The sequence below is a fragment of the Crinia signifera genome, chromosome 9 (assembly GCF_055691185.1).
Source record: "Crinia signifera chromosome 9, ASM5569118v1, whole genome shotgun sequence".
Classification (NCBI taxonomy): Eukaryota; Metazoa; Chordata; class Amphibia; order Anura; family Myobatrachidae; genus Crinia; species Crinia signifera.
The window spans coordinates 36,748,840-36,773,187 of NC_139225.1; the positions used below are offsets into that span (position 1 = coordinate 36,748,840).

Below are 24,348 nucleotides of genomic sequence, written 5' to 3' on the forward strand. Positions count from 1 at the left end.
CAGCGCATATGTACTAACATATGCGGCTGGCATCTCGCTGCAATGACGGAGCCCCCCTCACAATACCTGTGCTCTGGTGTTTGGGGGGAGCCCCCAAATCTCCCAAACACTCCCTAACGCTGTTGTCTCCCCTCACGCTGTGGCACCTCCTCCCTCCCCCTGCAGCCGGAAGGATGTCTAGCTGCTTCACTAGGGGGCTTACCTACTTGGGTCACAGAGGACCTGCAAGAAGGTAAGCCCAAGGAAGGGGGAGAAGGGGGGACAGCGAGCGGCGATGGAAGCCTATAGGATTCTATAGGGTATTGCCACCCAGAGGTGTTGATACCCTCCATTGCGGTATCAATTTAGACATAAAGGAAAGTGCAGAAAAAACAGGGTTTAACCACATTTTCCTTTGTATACATCCCCCCCAAAAGGTGAAATGCTTCCACTGCTTAATAGACCTACTATCCAACAACACATGGTGTTGACTAAATATTATTTGTGGTATTGACTATATTATATATAAATATATGGCAGTAAGAAATAATAAACATAGCTGCCATTCACCTCCACGTCTTGACAAAGCTTCCACTAATAAACTAAAATATGCAACTGACGATGTGGTGCGCTGAAGGAGACCCCTGTTATTTGGTTTGCAGTGTTGTCCTTCCTTTTCTGCAAGCTGTCGGCGTCTCCCTGCGTCTCCTCCACCACCCTGCAACTGGATGTCCTCAAAGCTGTGACACCTGTTGACAGAAGGAGACCCATTGATGGAGGACTAAAGGGAGGGGGGCGCACGGGCAGCTGAAGCAAGCAAAAATAGAAGCCCAAAGGAATCTATCACCACCCACCGCAATCACGTCGCCTTGCCTAACCCCCCCTTCTCCCCCTCCCTCGGACTTACCTTCTTGCAGGTCCCCCAGGACCCTTGGAAGGTAAGCCCTTCCTTCCCCTAGTGAAGCAGCTAGACATCCTTCAAGGCTGCAGAGGGAGGGAGGAGGCGCAGGGCACAGCCTGGTTTGCTGACTCCGCCGAAAGGGGAGACACCAGCGTCAAAAAGATGACGACCCACCCCCCAAAACCAGAATAGGGTTTATTCCAAGCAGACAGACTCCTGCCGGATGGTGAAATCTTGGACGGGCAGGAGGACGTGCCAGACTGAGCAGTTTACAATGGAGGGGTTAGCCACTGCCCGGCAGCCGTCCCCTCAATTGGTGGGATCTTGCTGCAACCGGACAGCTGGGCCGTGGCCATCCCATGTGAATGGACACATTAGTGTTCATTGACAAATAATTAGTACGGCATGGCTTTTGCCCATCCGGGATTTCACCATCTAGCAGGAGCCTGACTGTGAGAAATAGCCCTAAAAGTATAGGGGCCCATTTTTCAAACATTATTTGCGGCAAAATCCCCAAAATCATGCGTTTTCGGGGTTTAGTCGCAAATAATAAGTATCCCTGTAATGTATCAAAGGGGGACAGCAGCAGAGATCTCCGATCCCTGCAGCTATCCCCCTGCAGCGCCGCCAGAACGCATCCCCCATAGGTTTCTATGGGGGATGCAAAGCTGCCCGATGTATCAACATTGGGCAGTCCGGCTTCACACCCCTAGGCTATCACCATTCTGATATGCCGATAGCCCATTTTGGCCTATGGCTACATATTGCACTGCCCTGTTGGGCAGTGCGAAAGGAGGGGGTCAGCGCATAAGCGCGCATGTTCAGACCCCTTCGCCTTCCGGGTAGGGTATCGCAGGGACGGGCTCCTTTCGGAGCCCTTTCCCTGCAGTCCCCGGGATGATACATCACAGGGATATCATCGCATTTTACAATGCGATGCTGGCCGAAAATATTCTGCCCAGATCACATTGTAAATACAATCCATTATAATTGCGACCCACAGTGTACATGTGCTCTGGCATTGCGGAGTTTGCGGTGTAAAGGGCAGCAGATTATATTAATACATCCCACCCATTGGTAGATGATGGAGGCCCCCCCCCCCTAAACACACCAGAGTACTGGTATCACAGGGGGGCTATGTCACGGCACCGCAATGCCAGCCACATATGTTAGTTCATATGCACTGGTATCGCGGTGCTTCAGCTGCGAAGAGTGGCGATGTATATAAATACATCCCGCCCTCAGATTTTATAAAAGATATTTATAGATGTAAATATGTATATATCTCCATATGTTATCCGCCACTCGCAGTGTAAATGCTGTTAACCTGCTCCAGGTGCCCTCCAAGGGCCTGTCTGTGGCCAATATGCTGGGGAAATTAGCGGCACTCAGGAGTCCTCTGTAAAGTGTTAATAAAGGAATTGTAAGGGCGCCCATACACGAGACGATTTTGGTCCGATTTTGGCCAGATCCGATGGAGCCAAATCTCCCTGGGAGCTGCCGGAGGGGAGCTCCCATACATTAGGTCCGACTTGTCTGTTCAGACAAGTCGGCTAATGTATGGGCACCTTAACGCTTTACAGAAGACTGCTGAGTGCTGCTAATTTGCTCAGTGTGTATTTATATATATATATATATATATATATATGTTTTGGGTGTGGGGGGCGGCGGCACTCGGCGGTAAAGAATAGTGACTCAACAACAGGGTAGGTGAGCCAACGTTCCAAAGCCACATTGGACTTTTTTATCAAGGCAAAAGTGAGTAGGTACCTTGATAATAAAAGCCATATGATCCATATATGAGTCACTATTCTTTACCGCCGAGTGCCGCCGCCCCCCACACCCGCTACATATGCAGACCTTTCACCAGGTCCACACAGGAAGGCAGCAGCCTAACCGATCTCTGCACCCCAGCCATCTGGATTGAGCCGCTAACCCACTTCATATATATATATATATATATATATACATACATATACATACATACATATATATATATATATATATACATACATCCTCAAAACTATTGTAATTAAAAAAAAAATATATATATATATATATATATATATATATATATATATCTATATATGTGGTTGCCCGCACTTGTGCAATGTATATTCCCAGCATGTGTGCCGCACTCCAAAGTTACTTCACTTTCAAGTGTGGCACACACGCTGGGAATATCTATATGTGTATATATATATATATATATATATCTATATATATCTATATATATATATATATATATATAGATAGATAGATACAAATATATATATATATATATATATAAATAAATATATATATATATATAGACACACATATACATATATAAATATATGTCTCTATATATATATCTATATATATATATATTTATGTCTACATATCTCTCCCTATATATATATATATATTAATATATATATATATATGTATATATATATATATATATATAAAAACACTCTTACACAACACCAACTAGGGAATATACTTTAAGTTTCACTACTACACACTCTATCGCCAGTCTGGGGTGGCGTATATCACTATTAACGTGCCCCCTACGGATGCTCTTGTTACATAAGAGCCTGCGATCTGTACACTCTTTTCTATGGGAGTGAGGTGACGAGCATCAATTCTCGCGCTATTTCCCGCGACGAGAAAGATGCGAGTTTTTTTCAACAAAACTTTATTGTTACATACGCGAACAAGAAGCCGCGGCGGAAAATGGCAAACTCCGCCGCGGCAAAGGTTAGTACATCCCGCCCTAAGGCATTCCGCAAATTAACGACCCAGTTCATTAAATTCCCAGATCAAGACAGCGAATGGAATGAGATCAAATTTGGATTTTATTCAAAATGGAAGTTCCCCAATGTACTGGGCGCGATCGACTGCACACACGTGGCGTTGAGACCACCACGGGATTCAGAGGAATGTTTTTGTAATCGAAAGCACTTTCACTCGATGAACGTGCAGGTGGTCTGCGACCACCAAATGAAGATTACCAACCTCGTTGTGGGTTTTCCTGGGTCGACCCACGACTCGTTCATTTTAAGCCAGTCTGCCCTGTATGCTGATATGCATCTCAGACTACTACTGGGAGGTCCAACGCCTACATATCCTTTATTGCGTCAACGTTTGTAGATCTTGCAGATATGTGGTATACTCTGCAACTACAACTAACAACGTGGACAGGTGCAACGTCACTGTATAAATACAGATTTTATGTTAATGCTCCTCCAAAAAGTGGAAATTGTCACATCCAACCATCTGTAGGCATTACTTTGACGACTAAATTCATTATAAGCTGTAGTGGATTCACAGACCAAAATCTACCGCTACAGTATACGTTTAGAGCCGCCTCAAATAATCTTTGCAACATAAGTTGTCTGCAGGAAAACTCATTGGGTTCAATTATTTTCGAGGGTTATGATGCTACAACTCCACCATTGATGCTTTCAATTGGAGCTTCAGGAAAATCTTCTGTTTTAAAAATATATATTAAAGTATATGACTCTCTTTCATCGTATACGCAAATAACCCTTAACGTAACTCTCAAGAATTTCCATGAAGGTCAACCACCAGAGACATTCTTTAAGGAGCTTGCCTCACAGACCCACAGCCCTTTATTGTATTTGTTTCTTGAAATAGGAGATTTTATTAGTTTTTGGGCATTTTACGTGCATGATCGCATCCGTTCTAAACAGTTTTACATCCAGCGACTTTACTTATGCTTTGGAGGTCGAGAGGTCCGAACTACGAGAAAGTCTGCTGAACATGACATCTGGTGTTTTGGTCACTAACATTATGGCTGTGAATCAAATAATCACTAGCATCCATGAACTCACGCAAGAAACAAAGGAGTTGAACACAAGATCTCAGCAACTTGCGGTGGCAAAGTTAAAAGAAGTAAGCGACGTCTTGTCCAAATATAGGAAAGACAGAGTTGGATCTGTGGAGAGCGAAACCTTAAGCAGTGGCATTTTATCATCTTTGTCCAATATTATGACGGCATCCCTTGCTAACATTACTTCTGAAGTCCCGTTTAATACAGTTAAAGTTCTGAAGGACACCCTCTCCGTAATGGAGACTGTGACAGACATTGTGTCCCAAGGGAAAGTTCCTGGAGAAGCAGAGACTTTTATGGTTACAGACAGTTTTAGCATCAGCTTAACAAAAGAAGAAAAATGGGATCTTGATGCCTCTTTCCGAAAGAAAACTGACTGCCTCACCTCCTTCTATCCAACATATCAGAAGGATCATTCTGGTTTACCTGTGGATGCTGTTGTGACTGCAGCTTTTTACGTCTTCAAAGAGGATCCATTGCCATGGCTGCAAAATGGCAACCATATTGACACAGTGGTAACCGGATTCTATAGTGTGGCCGCCACTGGTAATGGGAGGTGGGAAAATTTAAGTCCCAGAAGTTTTGATATAATTATGGAAAGGAAAAACGTTATCCCTATTTTTGACGTTTGGGTTTCGCAAGATGCTGAAAAATTACAAGTGGCCTTTTTTGCTTTGAAGTTGACCTAGCACAGAAAACGGAGTGGTTTGTGCAGTTTTTTTACACAAAGCAGATAACGTTTAACATTTCCCTTCACGTTGGGGATAACATTACAGGTAATCCCATTGCAGTTTTCCAGATCCCTATAGGAGAAGTAGTACAGACGAAAATGCGCAATGTACCAGACGCGAATGATTGGAATTCAAAAATGATTTGCCTTCCCGTGGAATCTTTACCTATGTCCACACCTGTACAAAATCTTACAATTGAGCTGACCACTAATTATCTCGTCCTGGAGAAAACAAAACTGTTGGGTGCGTCTATTTATAACATTGCTTGCTTAGATTACGAAGTGGAAGGGACTGAGTGGAACAAAGGGAACTGCAGAGCAGGCCCATTATCGAACAATCACGTAATTCATTGTATCTGTGAGGATTTGCCACAGGCTCAAAGAAGAAGCATTCATTTCCTAAAGAAAAGACACACATTCATAGCAGCCGCGGTAATTGTCATGCCTAATCCAATAGATTTAACCAAAATTAATTTACAATCCTTGCAGTCAAACTTTGTGACGCTTGTAACTGTTATTGTCATATTTATTATTTATTTTGTCTTGGCTTTGTGGGCAAGGAAGAAAGACAAATGTGAGTTGACCAGCAAGCATACTGTCATTCCGTTGCCAGGTAATAAGCCTTGGGAAACAGAAATTTACTTTGTCACTCTTTATACCGGAAGTCGTTTTGGGTCTAGAACGACAGCAGGCGTTTTTTTAAAGATGGTGGGCACAGAGAGTATGAGTTGCGGACGTTTTCTTACAGGCCCTGGGCACCAAGTATTTGGACAAAGAGGGATAGATACATTTTTGATGACTACAAGAGACTCATTAGGAGACATATGTTTCATCAGGATATGGCAAAATAATGTGGGCGTCTCTCCGGGCTGGTTCTTGAGCCGAGTTAAGATTGAGAACAAGCGGACAAAGCAAGTGTGGTATTTTGTGTGTCAAAAGTGGCTCGATCTTGGCAAAGACAGCTGCTTACAACATCAAAACTTTTTTTCCTTTAAAATCAGATGTGCCGTTAAAGAAAATGCATTATTTTAATATACAACTGGCTTCCAAACTCTGTGAGGATCACTTATGGTTTTCTGTTTTCTTAACCGCTGTCCCGGGAGTCTTTAATAGATTTCGGAGACTTTCATGTTGTTTGGTGACCCTTTTGACCGGTTTAATGGTGAACATCATATTTCTTAATGCGGAAACACCCAAAGACGACGAAACATTGTCCAATTTACTGAGAGCAGTTATCATCTGAACTAAAAGCTTTTTAATTACAGTACCCTTACAATTTATAGTGGATTTATGCATGAGGCGTACAAAAGATAAAAGACATTCTCAGAGTTTCACCTTGGAGGAATATAGTACTTCTAGCCAAATTTCAGAAGTAAAAACAATTCATTTAAAAGGATGTGTAAAAGTGTCATTCCAAGACGAAAAGCGCATGTTAGAACGCAATCCTGATTCTGCCAATAAAATCGATACACTAGATGAAAATGCTGCTGAAATACAAAGCCAAAATTCAAAAAGCATTGGCACTGGAAAAAAATTATTACATTGCGCTTGCATTCTACCTTGGTGGTGCATTTATGTCACTTTTATTTTTGTTTTCATATTCTCATGTGGTTCCGCAGTTTTTATCGTCCTATATGTCAATGATGTGGCTTCTGGCCTGTGTGACATCATTTTTTCAAACTGTTTTTATTAAAGATATTGTCAAAATTGTTATTTGGACAGCCGTTGTTTCTTTTTGTCCCAAATTTTTCCACAACATCCAGTGGGTGAGCAACTTTTTAATAGATAAAAGTACAACTGAGGTGCCTGCCGATGCAGATGAAGTCAGAGCATTTCAAAAGCTGTGAGAAATGCACCATGATGTCGCAGTTCCTAATAGAGATCTCGGACCCTGCCCATATACCCCAACGTGAGTGTACTGTTAACGGTACAGTGACTGCTGTCTGCACTCTACCAAAAATTATACAAAATATACAAAAGTTTTAAAAAGCGCAAGTTAAAAATATATATATATATACATGTTTATAGTTATACAACAAAAATTATTGTTTTTTAAGCACATTCAACCGACTTCCGGTTCCGGCTCCTATGCTGCTGGCAGCAGACTAGGAGAGCTCCACTGCCTCACCCGGCTAACTCACCGTTAAAAACCCGCTTCGGCGGAAACAACAGGGCAGACTGCCTAGCCCAAGCTGCCCGCTGACACCAGGCACCGCATGGAAAAGATCCCGGACTCCTCCATGCCCTCAAAGTCACATCGCTCGAGGTCTGAACGCAGGGCTGAAAAATCCAACATGGCGGCCGCAATGCAGGACACGCTGCAAGACGCCAGAGACACAGCACTCTCTGAGCCCTCAGACTCAGAGCAAGGTAACCAAACCTCACACCGCTCCAGATCCCCACAATCAAAACCAGGCAAGGGGGGTACCCCAGTAACATACGAGGACATAGTAAAAGCCATACAAGTCACAATGCAGCCTATGATGGATGCGCAGGCTGCTTAGTTTGACAAAGCAGTCCTAGATATAAAGACACAACTGCAGAATGTAACCAAACGCCTCTCCATCACAGAAAACAGGGTGGGAGAGATATTTCATGATGTGGCTGAACTTAAAAAAGACACAGCAACCCTGTCTAAAGAACACCTGCAGGTTCTTAACAAAACCTCCGTGCGACAGGGCTGGCAGAATCTATGAAAGGAGAAGAACTGTACAAATTTTTGCAGGACACGCTCCCAGAGCTACTGGGAATCAGTTATATATGTGGGGGGATGGTAGTGGAGAGGGCACATCGCATTGGCCCAATATAGAAAGGAGCAGGAGGAAGATCCAGGGTTGTCATATTCAAAGCCCTGAATTATCAGCACAAAGAGGCTATCTGGCATGCGGCCAGGAAAAAAATCAGACCTAACATGGGATGGTGCCAGGATCAGACTATTCCACGATTATTCAGCAGAGGTGACCAGGGCAAGAAAGGCGTTTTCACCGATCTGCACAAGTTTATTCAAGGAGTCAAAGAAATTTGCTCTCCTATACCCCGCCAGGTTACGTATATTTGAGAGAGACACGTTTAAAGAATTCTCCACCGCAGCTGACGCAGAACAGTACTTGAAAGGAGCAACTAGTGGAGACACAACACACGGCCCCAATGCTGAATAACAAATATTCCCAGCACATAATGACTGAGCATAAGTCAAAAACCTTGTACCTGTCCCTGGACATGTGATCGCTAATCCTGAAGTGGCATGGGAACTGACACTGAACGGAAAGGTTTATATGAGCCGCTCACAGCCATGAACAATTGCCAATAGTAGCCCCTGGGGGTGGCCAATATACATATTTTTCCCCATGACATACTAAGCCTTTGCAGTAAATGGCCGCTGCTGGAGGTCGGACAGTGACAATAAAGGGCTCTTAAACAGGAGAATGGGCCTGAGATGCCACCTTTTGGCACAGTTAAAGTTCTGACTAAGCATTGAAGCCAGGGTGAGCAAGGAGCGCACTCAGGTGGTATACAGTTAATTATAATAATAAGTTCAATTTAGAATGGTAGACCATTGGGGAAACGTTTTCCCCCAGGCCATGCAAATGTTGTTCATGTTGTTCATGTGGTTATACATATGTAAATGTAAGTCTGTTATAGAGATTAGATTAGTTTTTCCCTCATGTACCCCCCTCCCCCGCCTTGCCCCATCATGCCCCCCCCCCCCAAGGTTTCACAGGGCAGGACCCCTACATGTTAAAGTTATGGATGACCTCAATGCTAGATTCATACCCAATACATAGGGTTACTTATGAATGATTTAAAGGTTGGTACATGGAATGTGGATGGGTTCAACTCTCCAATAAAACGGAAGAAAGTCCTTACATACCTAAACAAAATGGCATTGGATGTGGCCCTCCTTCAGGAGACACACCTACTAACTCCCGAGGTTAACAAATTGAACATGATGGGCTGGATGGTGGCATCACATGCCTCCTATACCTCCAAGGCACGGGGAGTAGTTATATTAGTTAAACAAAATATACCTATAACCATACACTCATCTGAAGTGGATCCAGAAGGGAGATTTGTTATAACCGACACCACAATACGCTCCATGAGAGTGGTGCTTGGTAACATATATGCTCCCAACGCATACTCACAGGAATTCTTCCAAAAGATCCTGACAAAATTATCTAAACATGTAGGCACACCTCTGATAGTGGGTGGCGATTATAATTTAGTAGCGTCCGAAACAATGGACCGGAACGCACCCCGTGCCTCGAGAGCTAGGAAAATCAGCCTGGGGATCCCTGAGTTGTTGAAGGAATTACAGGTGGTGGATGTCTGGAGGGCGTGCCACCCGTTGGAGAGGGATTACTCGTGCCTCTCGGCGGCCCATGGTACGCTCTCCAGACTGGATTATATATTGATGTCTGCTCGGATGTTCCCCAGAATTGTCGATGCTAAAATGGAAGCTATACATATCTCGGACCACGCTTTGTGTTGGTTTAAAATGTCCATCAGCGCAGATAAAGGCCCCATACGTCAGTGGAGATTCCCCTCACAAATGGCCAACTCTATTAAATTTGGAAATATGCTTGATGCTGCGTGGATGGACTACAAGATTAACAATGCAGAGTGCGAAAGTAGGGACCCCATTTTGTTCTGGCAGGCAGCAAAACCTGTGATAGCGGGAGTCATTCAATCATACATGAAATCCCTAAATAAACAAAACAATGCAGAATACCTAGACACCCAATCCAAACTAACAGCAGCATACCAGGCATTTACGCTAAATCCCAACCCAACAACTAAACAAAACTATTATTATCTGAAAACGCAATTTGACAACATACTGTCTAAAATCGAAAATAGGTACACCTTTCATAGAGAAACTGCATTCTATAGATTTGGCAACAAATCCAGCAGATTATTATCACATTTACTAAAAGGAAGACACCCAGCCACAGTGATACCCCCTCTGAGGAATCGCAAGGGGGAGATGGTAAAGACAAACGCACAAATCACAGACCTGCTTAAAAAGTTTTATTCTGAGCTATATTCCAGTCAGAGAGTAGACATAGAAAAAAAAACACCAGTTCTGGTCAGAAATATCATTACCCCAGATGACGCAATCCCAGGTCACCTCGTTAACATGCCCCATAACAACCGAGGAACTGCAATCAGCTATAACTAGTCTAAAAGGTGGAAAAGCACCAGGCCCAGATGGCTTTTCTAACGAATTCTACAAAATATTATCCCCCAGAATAGCAGACCCAATGAAAAACATGTTTAATGAAATAATGTCAGGTAAGCCAATACCACACCACTTTAACTCAGCATTAATCAAAGTACTCCCAAAACAAATCCTACCGCCCAATTTCGCTATTAAATGCAGACTACAAATGAAATGAACAAGGGAGGGGCGTGGCCACGGCAGCACGCGACTGAGGTTGAGTGTGCAGGACCTCCGGCATGCTTATGGTAGCTCCATAATAACCCCCATGTAGCCGACAGCCTAATTTCTTTCCCACCTGAAAGCCCTGCCTCCGGATAGTCTCCGGAGAGATAACGGTGTTCTCTCCTCTGAGCACCGCCTGCGAGAGGATCTCGGTGTAGTGCACAGGGACCAGGAAGCCGGCCACCCGATACCTCCATAGCAGGAGGAGACGCGTCTCTGCCAGCGACAGCCGCGTATACAGCCGCGTCATCATCTAGCGCTCCCAGCGTCATCGGGAGGACGCCGGGAGAACAGTGCGGCAGACGGAGGCCGCAGCACCGACCCTCCAGCACAGTAGGAGAGGTCGCGTGGGTGCTGTTCGCGTGGCGGAGGTGGCCACAGTTATAGAAGGGTCGGCTCAGTGCACCGCTCTCATCGGGAGGCCCCAGGGAGTGTTCCCTTGCCGCTGCAGCTGTGGGACCAGACATTGCGGTGCCTGTACTGTTGGCACTTTTTCTCCCTGACTGCCGGCCATAGGAGGGGAGCATCGCCCCATAATAGGCGGCAGAGATCCACTGGGCAAAGAGGCAGCTGGAGAGAGAAGAGGTTGCTAGAGAAGTGACCCTGGGACCCTAAAAGAGCTACCCAGACGCAGCTGGTATCACACTGGGACTGAATATATTTCTCGGTGGGCAAAGGAAGCTGAAGACAGGAGGTGAGAGCTCCTGGACCAAATCAATTACAGTGACCCTGCCTGGATATCGGACTGTCGTAAAAAGCATCAGTAAGGTAAAAAAATCTGTATCTGGACTGTTTGTGTATAACCTGTTGCAACTTGGGGGTGAACGTACCCAGGTGGTGGTTCAGATTTTCCCTTGGGGACTCATTGTGGACTTACAGTGGGAAATATCTTCTCTCAGTGGGCGGATAACAAGCTAAAAGTTAAAAATGGGAAAAACAGGGCAGACCACCACAGCGGCTGCTCGCTTGGAAAAGTATGCCAGGACACAAGCTGCCAATAATTCCCAGCCCACTACACCCCAAACTACACCCTCCAAAGTACCGAGCCAGGGGATGGTTCCGGAGGTAACACTGCAACAGGTTTTAGAGGCCGTGAATAATTGCGAGGTGAGGCTATCCGAACAGATTAACAAAGTCCAGTCGGACATTATGCTAATCAGGGATGATGCACAGAAAATCAGGGACAGGGTCACTGAGCTAGAGAAGAGACAGTCAACCATAGAGGACACAGTTGGGCCGCTGCAGGCCCAAGTCACCAATATTACCAATCAGCTCGGGGAGCTGCGCTCTAAGTACACGGACATGGAAGGTCGATTAAGACGTAACAACATACGGTTCGTCGGGCTAGAGGAGATATCAGAGGGGAGAGAACCTGAGAAGTTCCTTGAAGAATGGTTAAAAAAAGAACTGGGGCGTGATAACTTTACTGCCCAATTTGCCATTGAAAGGGCCCACCGGGTACCCGCCCGGCCTCCCATACCAGGGGGACCTCCCCGTACCATGATTGCCAAATTTCTGCATTATCAAGATCGAGACAGAGTTTTAAGATTGACACGGGACAAGCAGGAGTTTGGCTTTAATGGAGTAAAGGTTGCGGCATTTCCAGATCTCCCACAAGAAGTCCAGAGAGATCGGGCCAGATTTCGTAACATCAAAAACAGGCTGCGAGAACTGGACTTAAAATATGGCATGCTTTATCCCTCTAAATTAAGAGTGGTTGATAACGGGGAAGTAAAATTCTTTACAGCAGCATCAGACGCTGCTACGTGGCTAGACAAAGCTTACCCGGGTAAAAAACAAATGGTAACTGAATAGATAGGTATCCACTATAATACACCATAAGGTACGGTGGAAAAAGATAGGGATCCAAAATGGTGGGTAGATCTAGCTAGAAAAGATGGAGTGTCGGCAGGAGGGGGGGGGAGGGGGGAAATGGGGCTACTACAGACCAGAGATATAAAAATCCGGAATCGCGCCGGGGGTACCTGCCGTGCTGGAGGTGGTCATTAAATAAAGGTCCCGATTGGGAGAGAAAAGGGATAGAGGGAAAGGGTTAATGTGGTGGCAGGATAAAGGTATGCCTAGACGGGTAGGTTATACAGGGTGGGGGGAGGAGGGGGGGTACGTGTTTTATGTTGTGTGTATTTATGTGTTTTTTGTATGTTGCATTTCAGCCCCAATCTCCAACCCATATGGTTGTAAAGTTCTAAAAACAGTCAAACAAGGCTATACTACAGCTAGTATTAGGCGAGATCCCTCGCCTCAACCCCAGGATAGAAGTGAGAATATTTGTGAACAAAGTATATCGATAGTGGGAGATGGTTAAAATGATGACGTGGAATGTGCGGGGCCTCAACTGTAAGATCAAGTGCTCACTAGTGCTCAAACAATGTAAGGCCCTAGACGCCGATATAATCTGCTTACAGGAGACTCATCTTTGTGGTGATAAATTGCTCTCATTAAATCGACCTTGGCTAGCCAGAGCATTCCACGCACCATTTACATCTGCCTCCCGGGGGGTGTCGATATTGATTAAAAAAACTGTGATGTATGAACATATAGATATGCAGATTGACAAGAACGGGTGTTATGTTTTTCTGGAGGGCATGGTTAACTCGATGAGACTCAGCATACTCGCAGTATACGTTCCTCCGCCATTTGGTTATGAGGCACTTAGAGCGGCGACAGACTTTATTGCAAGTAGGCCAGAAAACCCCTTGATATGTTTAGGGGATTTTAACATGATTATGAATTATGATTTGGATGTATGGCGCCCCAGAATTGGTAGACCAACCGGTAGGAGTGGGTTTGCCAAGTTTACCTCGGAGATGGGATGGTATGAAGTTTGGCGAGAGAAGTTCCCTGGGAACCGCCAGTTTTCATGTTATTCACCTACCTTTAATAACTTCTCGAGAATAGACATGGTGTTTGTATCGAGAGACCTATTAAGTAAAATTTCAACCATTCAATATACAGCTAGAGGCATCTCGGATCATTCAACCTTGGTAGTACAAATTGACTCCAACCCCTGTCGAGGTGCTCAGTATTGGAGGTTTCAATCATCATGGATACCCCAGTTTGGGGATTTAAATGGAATAAACATGGAAATGGATGGTTTCTTTGGAACGAATCTCGATTCGGCCAAACCGGGGATAGTTTGGGAAACCTTCAAGGCCTTTCTAAGAGGGGTACTGATTAAAAAAACTATACAGGTCAGAAGTATGCTCCAAAAAAAAGAGCTGTCCTTGGAAAGTAATATGCTGAACCTAGAGAAAATATATCAAGCCACACATATGGAATTTAGTAGACAGGAATGGCAGCTAGCCCAGCGGGCTTGGGTAACTCACCTTCAAGACATGGCTAAATGTAGGTTAATAAAAGAATCACATAAAATATACCTAAATTCAGATCGTTCAGGTAAATTATTGGCATATGTAGCTAGAGTGGATAGACCTTCGAACATAATTCCCAAAATATCCTCAGATGCGGGGGAAATCCTCACTGACACTCCCCAGGTGGCGGAGGTATTTGTGAAGCATTTGAGAGATATTTATAAATCCAAAATAGGAAATTGTAGTCTAGACTCTACAAACTACCTGAGGGCTATAGACTTACCAAAATTCTTGGATGAATCTAGGGAATTATTAGAACAGCCAATTAGATTTTCAGAGGTGGTAGAGGCCATAAAAACACTATCAAATGGGAAAGCACCTGGAATAGATGGCATACCAGCTGAAATCTATAGGGCATTTGGTGACACGCTGGCGCCACGTTTATTGTACTTCTTTCAGGAAATGGAGGCTTAAGGGCACCCTATCCCAATCAATGACAGAGGCGGTGATCACTGTTATACTTAAAAAAGGGAAAGACCCATTGCGGGCCGATTCATACAGACCAATTTCCCTACTCACGGTCGACGCCAAAATATTCCCGACAATTCTGGCAAAAAGATTAAGCTCGGTAATTAATGAGATCATACACCCAGATCAGACTGGTTTATGAGGGGGAAGTCAACAGCCATAAATCTCCAGCTCAATAAACTTCAATGAGAAGCTCCCTCAGAGGGCAGTAAGGGAGAAGGTGCGCTTTGAGGATGAATCAGAAGAAGACGCAGAGACTCGTTACCAGGAAAGATATGTCCTAGGTAGAACGCACACGACTAAAATTATTACAAATATCTCATCGGGATCCCAGCTAAAGACTGTGGAACCGAATAGGAAACCTGAATCTATGCAGACATCTCCGTCACTACCCATTGGTGAAAGGCCACCAACCACCACCCAACAGACTGTGACTCTTCCATATAGACGGCAACCGTTCCCACCAAGTGTAGCAAAGAAAGTATTAATTGATATACCGAGTGGTGGTCTTCCCAGCAGGCGTGCAGTTCCACCTCGAATGTATCCAGCCTTGAGGGATATTACCAATAAACCAGCATCTCCCAGGTGTGCTCGAGAGGCTACTTCTCTTGATGGAATTACAGTTAGCTGCACAAGCAACAGCCAAAAGTGGAGGGAAGAAAAGCAAAGTGTCTCAGAATGGAAAGAAGAAAATAAAAGCAATCAAAGCCTCTCGTCTCTGGAAACCATAGGGAGTGAGATCACAGAAGTTTCTTCTGAAGTCACGCTAATGACAATGGGGTCGGGAGGATCCTTGTCATCCTTTTCCAGTGAAAATAACACAAGATCCTCACTTCATGACCTCAAGATGGATCATCCCTCATTGGGTAAAGTAAAGTGAAGAGGAGCCTTCATGTGAAGCGGACGGCTGACGCCCGACAAGAGAAAGCTGTAGTTCATGGGAAACTTAGTCCAAGTGGCACTACTAGTCCAAGCCCATCCAGCCAGACTGTAAGAAATGAACGTGTACTCAGTGACACCAGCAAGAATACTGTAAAGATGGGCGTTGCTCAGGGTGAAGAGCCAGAAAACACAGACAGAAGCATCCCAGTAAAGCCCCCATTGTTCTCTATGAGGATGATGCAGTCATTACTGAAGAAAAAGAGGGCTAAGAACTACCTGGTCAGTGTACCATCCGCTAGTGGACAGGAATACAGGCCACATCCTGGACAACCTGTGATCTCGGCCACATGCACCAGTGAATTTAAGAAAGAACAGATCTTGGACCAAAAATCTGCAAGACTAGCCGCTGTCCCCTCAAATTCCAACCGTGGACTATATCTTGCAAAGAGAAACTAGAACCATAAACTAGATACCTGGGAACAGGACTGTGATTGAGGCTCAAGTTCCCCCACAGATGGGGCAGTGCGGCTGCACCTTCCTAATACCCCGAAGCGGTGGATGTCTACGTAATATGGCAGCAAACAGTCACTTCAATCAATGCATATATTCTGAGATACATATTTATTCTAAAATACTGTATAACCGCTTTATACATTTATGTACATTTACAGAAAAATTAAAGTAAATTCAATCTTAAAAAAAAAAAAAAAAATCTCCGTAGGGTATTCTCATATCTCCAAATCGGGAAGATAAGTGGGTTGGAAACAGCAGTGGCCTCGTTTGATGCCAATAAGGCTTTTGATTCCCTTGAGTGGGCATATGTGAAAAATGCTCTAGTCATCTTTGGAATGGGACCACAATGTATAAAAAGAATATTCGCAATATACCACAATCCCAGGGCTAGAGTTGTTATCAACAGCTATGTATCAGATTCGTTCCCATTATATCGGGGGACGAGGCAGGGCTGCCCACTCTCCCCCATTTTATTTGCAATTGCCATTGAGCCAGTCGCGAGCAAGCTAAGATGTATTTTGGCGGAGAGGAGTGGGGCAGATGATGAGGGGATGGGCAGCCTTGTCTCGTTATACGCAGATGATATTCTGGTGGGTATGGCTAACTACAGGAGAGATCTGCCTAGAGTAGTAGAGACTCTTCGGGCCTTCGGTGAGTTTTCAGGGCTAACAATAAACAGGGAGAAATCCCAAATTTTGATAGATGGAAAGATAGGAGATTTAAACCAAGGGTTAGTACAAACAGAACTCATCCCGAGAGTGGAGAAACTTAACTACCTTGGGGTTGTGATATCCTGCGATCCTAGACAATATGAAATATATAATATTCAACCCCTGATAGTAGACATAAAAACTAAATGTAAGAGCTGGCTTAAATTACCCCTGACAGTTATAGGGAGGGTCAATCTTATAAAAATGATAATCTTACCAAAACTGTTATATATACTACAACACTCCCCCATATATATCAGGGACCCGACATTCAAGCGACTAAACGGAATCTTAACTTCCTTTATATGGAGGAATAAAACCCCCAGAATTAAACTTGCCACATTAATGAGACCAAGAGAACAGGGGGGACTGGCCTTCCCGAACTTTAAAATTTATTATATAGCAGCTCAGCTCGTGCACCTATGCGAATGGCTCCGGGAGCAGGATCAGTCCATAGAATAATTAAATATGGTTAAGAGGACCCTACCAGGTCACTCACCCCTACAAGCCATTCTCAGATGGATAAGCAGGGAAAAGGGATATACGGGGATGGACCCCGAAACCAACATTTTTTCTCTTCCTCCCTTTAAAAAATTAGTAGAACAACAAGGAGGTGCACAATGGTACGGTTGGGGTGTAGAAAATATGGGGCAATTAATGGCTCAGAACAGACTTAAATCGTTCTCCCAACTACAGGAAGAATTTAATCTCCCTAAGAACATGTTTTTCCGGTATCTCCAAGTAAGGAGTGCACTGGAGGAATATATAAAAGAGACCCCCTTTAAAATAGAAGATAACCCATTAAAAATTTTTATAAAAAAATAGGCCCAGCTAAGGGCATCTCAAAATCTTACAAACAAATTATGGATCTGATACAGAAAGACCCATTAGAATCGCTGAGGGAAAAATGGGAGAGTGATATTCCAGATGTTACTGAGGAGAACTGGGGAAGAGCTATGTCAATACCTAAAGTCTCTACTAATTCTTTTAGAGTTCAGCAGATTCAATACAATATTCTACATCGAACGTACCTATCACCAGCAAAAATCAGTAAGTTCTCGGGTAATGGGGTAGATAATTGCCCAAAGTGTAATCAAGAAAAATGTAATTTTTGGCACTTAATATGGCAATGTAACGAGGTGCAAAAATTTTGGGGTGGGGTCAGGGATATATTGGTGGAGTTGGGAATACCGCGACAGGAAATCACGCCTCTAGCATTGATAATGGGAATATGGCCAGTGAGGGGAATCGCCGCCGATAATAGACAGTTGGCCATTAACATAAGCTCTATCGCCAAAGTTAATATCGCGAGAAAGTGGATGGCCAAGCTTGCCCCTCTAAGAATAGAATGGATCAATTTAGTAAATAGTACTGTGGAACACGAGAGGGATGTATATCTCTCAAGAAATAGAATAGAGAAATTCTATAACACGTGGGGATCGTGGATTAAAACACGGCATTATAAAGGCACAATTAACACTTAGTAGGTATAGAATTGAAATATATCCTGATAGAGAGATAAGCACAAATAGGTACACATCGAAATAAAAGAAGACGATAAAAATTGGTTAAACACAGCTCCACACCAGGGAATATTAATTTTAGTAGACAGAGTTGGCCATCGGTCAAGGTAACCACACATAAACAGACTAAAATAATAAATCGCACTGTAATTCACGTGATTAGAAATTGGAGTATTTAAAATAAAAAATTTTGTTAGAGGGAATGGGCACCAATCTAAATTAATTAGTAGAAAATGGGGTTGATCCAAACTTAGGTATGGTTTAAAAACAAGGGGCAAATGATGGGGAAAATCTGGTGTGGTCAACGAGTTAGCAGGGAAGTAATTACGTCCAGTAGTCTTGGAGGTACGAGGAAAAGCGAATAGGTCTTGAGTAATTGAAAGGATAGAAGGGGGGAAAGAGAGGGAGGGTAAGGGAAATGCATTTTGTGTCTTTTTTCTTCTTGTTATCTTTTTTTTTTTTGTCTCTTTTCTCTTTTCTTTTTTCTTCTGGTTGTATAGTCTTGGCGTAGCTTGTTTATATGCCTAGAGTAAGATGTTGGTAAGGTAAAAATCTGTAGCAGCTATACGATGTGACTGAACAAGCAGAATGTGTGTTTTTTGTATATTTGTAGTATTTTAAAAAATTGAATAAAAAAGGATTTAAAACAATCATACATGAAATCCCTAAATAAACAAAACAATGCAGAATACCTAGACACCCAATCCAAACTAACAGCAGCATACCAGGCATTTACGCTAAATCCCAACCCAACAACTAAACAAAACTATTATTATCTGAAAACGCAATTTGACAACATACTGTCTAAAATGGAAAATAGGTACACCTTTCATAGAGAAACTGCATTCTATAGATTTGGCAACAAATCCAGCAGATTATTATCACATTTACTAAAAGGAAGACACCCAGCCACAGTGATACCCCCTCTGAGGAATCACCAGGGGGAGATGGTAAAGACAAACGCACAAATCACAGACCTGCTTAAAAAGTTTTATTCTGAGCTATATTCCAGTCAGAGAGTAGACATAGAAAAAAAAACACCAGCTCTGGTCAGAAATATCATTACCCCAGATGACGCAATCCCAGGTCACCTCGTTAACATGCCCCACAACAACCGAGGAACTGCAATCAGCTATAACTAGTCTAAAAGGTGGAAAAGCACCAGGCCCAGATGGCTTTTCTAACGAATTCTACAAAATATTATCCCCCAGAATAGCAGACCCAATGAAAAACATGTTTAATGAAATAATGTCAGGTAAGCCAATACCACACCACTTTAACTCAGCATTAATCAAAGTACTCCCAAAACAAATCCTACCGCCCAATTTCGCTATTAAATGCAGACTACAAAGTACTCACCAAAATAATTTCCAATAGACTAAAAATCATCATGCCCAGCCTAATACACCTGGATCAAACCGGATTCATCTGGGGGAGACAATCAATCACAAATATTAGCAAAGTACTGGCCATACAACAATGGGTAGAATTAAAGAAGACAGAAGAGACTAACATTATTTTATCACTAGACGCTGAAAAAGCTTTTGACTTGGTGACCTGGGACCACCTGTTCACGACACTAGAAAAATTTGGGACATCCCAAGAGTTTACACACCTACTACACAATCTGTACACCACCCCCAGAACACAAGTCATAGGAAACTCCCACCTGTCATCCTCATTTAATATAGAGAGGGGCACCCGCCAGGGATGCCCATTGTCCCCGCTATTGTTCGCATTAGCACTGGAGCCCCTGGCGGTGGCTCTGAGAAACCTCACTTCCTTTAAGGGTATCACAGTGGGCAAAAACCAATGCAAGATAGCACTATTCGCGGACGATATGCTATTGTTCGTATCCAACCCGTTGACTTCAGTCCCAGCAATAGTAAAAGTCATAGAGAACTTTGGATCCTTTGCCGGATACAAGGTTAACTACACAAAATCAGAAATTCTCTCACTGAGTGGGAAAACAGAAGAATTCAAATCTCACCCAACCTTGGCCCAATTTCCTATAGCAAAAGAGTCAATAAAGTACTTGGGGATACAAATACCGAGGAATCTAATGTCACTCTATGAACTAAATGTAAAACCGGTAATATCTAGGGTGGTACAAACCATGACAAATTGGAGGGATTATCCCCTATCACTGATGGGAAGAGTAGCGGTGCTGAAATCAATTATTTTCCCGAAACTAGCTTATGTGATGCATATGCTGCCTATAATTATATCAAGACCTGACATTTCAAAGGTAGAAAAATAATTTAAAACATTTCTATGGGCAGGTAAAACACTGAGAATAGCCTTTGCAATGCTGCAATTACCAAAACTGGAGGGGGGACTGGCGGTGCCTGACCTAGCCACAACAAACAGAGCCACGCATTTTAGGTATGTGTCTGATTGGACATGGAAACGTTTGGTGTTCATAAATTATGATTTAGAAATGGAACTATTCTCCCCTTATTCACCAATTGCTTTACTGCATTCCCCAAAGAAAAAACTACCTCCTCAGGCCTTAAATAACATTTTATTGACAAGTACATACATAGCATGGAAACATACAAACAAAAAATTGGGAAGGGACCCTTCATCTTTCCACTTCACCACTTTGTGGGGCAATCCGCTGTTCATCCCGGGATTGCAAAACCCCAGATATAACGGGTGGAGGGAGGCGGGCATTTGTTCCATCAGGGATGTTTTTGACCCAAGAGGAGAAATGCTGTCCTTTTCAGCCCTGAAAGAAAAATACCCAATTACTAATGATCAGTTTTACATGTTCTTGCAGACAAGACATTTTATCCAAACAATGCCTAAGGTGATGCCAGCAACAGCTACAAATGACCCAGTTCACTCCCTGCTGATTATGACGGGGACCTGTGTTTACAGACTAAAACATTATTACTTAATGGTAACCCAATCTAACGCAGCAAAAGTATGGAGTAATACAACTAGGGCGTGGCAGAAAGACATCCCTGAGGTGAAAGATGAACAGATAATATTAAAACACAACCACAAAATATGCAAATACCTGCACTCGGCTTCCCGGCAGGAAACTCACTTCAAGCTAATTAACAGAGCTTACATTTCACAAACACAAAGGAAACACATGGTACCTGAAGGATCTGGGGCATGCCCCAAATGCTTAGCTAGAGAGGCCACCTTCTACCACAATATATGGCAATGCAGAAAGATAGCAGTATTTTGGAATAAGGTTGTTAATTATATAAATAATACTTTTCACATCTCTGTGCGGAAACACCCTATGGCATGCCTGTTCGCAAACCTGTCGGTCTGGGAGCTGGGAACTAGGGCAAAAGAAATAATACCCACACTGACAGTCATCATAACTGTTGCACAGAAATGTATTATGAGACATTGGATAAAGAGGTCAGCCCCAAGACTGCAGGAAGTGTCGAATATGCTAATGAAAACTGTGTATTTTGAGCGACAGGCCACCTTGCCCGATATTGAAAATGGTATAGAAAAATTTCATAAAAAATGGGGAATGTATCTTGAGTCGGTAGACATCTTTACTAAAGAACACATTTATAAACTGATTGAAAACACAACGTGGTCTTTGTTGAGACAAGCAGCTGGAAACAATTAAAACGAGAATTGCTGATGAATATAATGTAACAGGGTAAAATACTGGAAGCTATAGAGTGATGTAGAAGGTCATGAGACAATAAATATATATAGGATGTGCTATTGATGAAAACAAGTTATCCCAAGAGACTATAACTTCATAGGAAAGAATGTCTAGAGGAAAAGGCCTGTCCGTGAATCCCCCTCCCCTCAATTCCCTATAGTTTATAATTTAATATGTTAATTATGGTATGGATCGAAATGCTTCTGTAATGAAAAATGCTATATGTAAGACCAAACCATGATCATTACTGAGATGTCATGTGTATATGCTACCCTAACTTTTCTATTTTGAAAATGCATTGACATATATGATGTCTCGATAAAAGTTGTTATTTATATATTGTTATGAGAAAATACAATAAACCGTTTTGAAAAAAAAAAGCACATTCAACCAATGTAACACTTAGCCTCGACTTCCGGTGTCGGCATGGAAGAGTAAGCAGCCTCTCTCCTCGGCTCCGTGTCAATTACCTGTATTATTCCATTCACACACAATTGCGTCTGTGTAATTTAATGGATTAGTGGAGCATTAGCCACCCAGTGGTGAAGATGTGTATTGCATGCTGAGTATCTAGTCGTGTCTCAACGCGCCTGTTCGTGATTAAACTCAGCAACCTAAGCTATCGCCTAGGCATGACTAAGCCTCCATCTAGGCACAGAAACAGCCAAGATAACGGAGGCTCCATCTGTACTGTAGGAATACAATTTCCAGAAAATCAATTGCTGTAGTTTATTATTCATCGCTAAAGATTTCATCAACACCATCGTGTATGTTTATGTATCATTCAGCTAAGACAGCTGTAGCATCTACAGCAGACCAACTTGTTTCTGAGAGATTCTTTACTATGAGTCCCTGCTTTCCCAGTTGTTTAATTAATACAAACCAACTATGGGTGAAAGCAGAAAATAATATTTGAACTATGTTTAAGAAATGCGAAGTGCTTGGTACAAAAGCAGTCCTTGCTTGCTTCCAGTCTTTTCCAGCCATGTTTCTTGCATTGTCATAGGTCTGTCCACTTCAATCCATGACAAGTCTTCTGTGAGGTCTGCAGCCTTATAACTATATCCCCATACACACTAGATCAGTGGTTCCCAAACTGTGTGCCATGGCACCCCGGGGTGCCTCAGGACACCTGCAGGGGTGCCTGGGGTTGGTGGTCCAGGACCAATTCATATTATCTATAATCAATGTAACAGGCAAAACCAGTGCTTTTATTAGACAAACACAACATATGTAGTCAATCGGAAGCAAATCCTGTCCCTCACGATATAACTGGCCATAAGGATGGCATATAAACACAATTTACTTAATTTCATATTTTTTCCTGAATTTCTCAATAAGAAACTTTTGCCCTAGGGGTGCCATTAAAACATTTTGATGCTCTAGGGTGCTGTGAGTTAAAAAAGTTTGGGAACCACTGCACTAGATGACTTTTTAAAAGTCATGATAAACAATCAGCCAATCAGCTCCTACTGTACCTGTCATTTTTCAAACCCAGCCTGTCACAAAGCAAGAAGGAGCTGATTGGCTGGCTGTTTAACACTCTCCATTTTATCACTTTTGAAGCTTGATACATCTGGCCCTTAAACATTTAGGCAATGTGAAAGCAGCATTATTGAGATGGTAGGTGCTGTTATATAACTACCTTATATGCCTATGATTCCCTATATACATAAGAAAATCTTAAAAGACACTTTCTAAGATTCACAGATTGCGATACATAGCAAGGGAATAATTCCCACTTGAGGATAGCTCCAGGGTCTAATTTCCAAATTTTCACCTTCATGAAAGTTATTGAGTGGTAGGTGAATAATCTTTTTTTCATTAGTCGCTTGATTATTCCTCAGACTGATATTTGTAATAAAAAGTTTTTAAATTATATATATATATATATATATATATATATATATATATTAGAGATGTACAGACTCGGATTCCAGAGATCTGAGCCCCCACGGACGTCATCATTCCGAGCCCGGTTCCGGTCAGCGCTCTGAGATTCCCGCCTGACTCGGGTCCGTCCGCATGGTCAGAACGTCATCGCCCGGCAACGGATTTCGCGAGGCTTTAAATAGCAGCTGCTGCGCCCGCCATCTTCACTCCAGTCTAACTGTATAATTGTAGTACTACTGTATCCTCTGTGCTGGGGCCTATCTCTGGTGCTGTGCTGTAATATTATATATTATATTAATTAATTATATATATATATATATATATATATATATATATATATATATATATATATATATAGGAGAGAAATACCCAGCGCAAAAAGTCCACCAACAGTCTATTATCAGGAATGATCCGAATGTCCCATAAA

The 24,348-nt window shown here is 42.9% G+C and overlaps 1 long non-coding RNA gene across 2 annotated transcripts in view; it reads right to left on the reverse strand.

The window, feature by feature from the left end:
* LOC146035407 (uncharacterized) overlaps nucleotides 1-24,348 on the reverse strand; it is a 39,355-nt gene that overhangs the window by 4,968 nt on the left and 10,039 nt on the right. The window contains exons 2-3 of one of the 2 annotated variants that reach the window (XR_014460635.1): nucleotides 20,942-21,113; nucleotides 19,742-19,810 (exon numbers count right to left, since the gene is read on the reverse strand). This is a non-coding gene — a long non-coding RNA (uncharacterized LOC146035407). Of the gene's footprint in view, nucleotides 1-19,741; nucleotides 19,811-20,665; nucleotides 21,114-24,348 lie in introns of those variants that run through there. The other variant, XR_014460634.1, reaches the window with a different exon arrangement.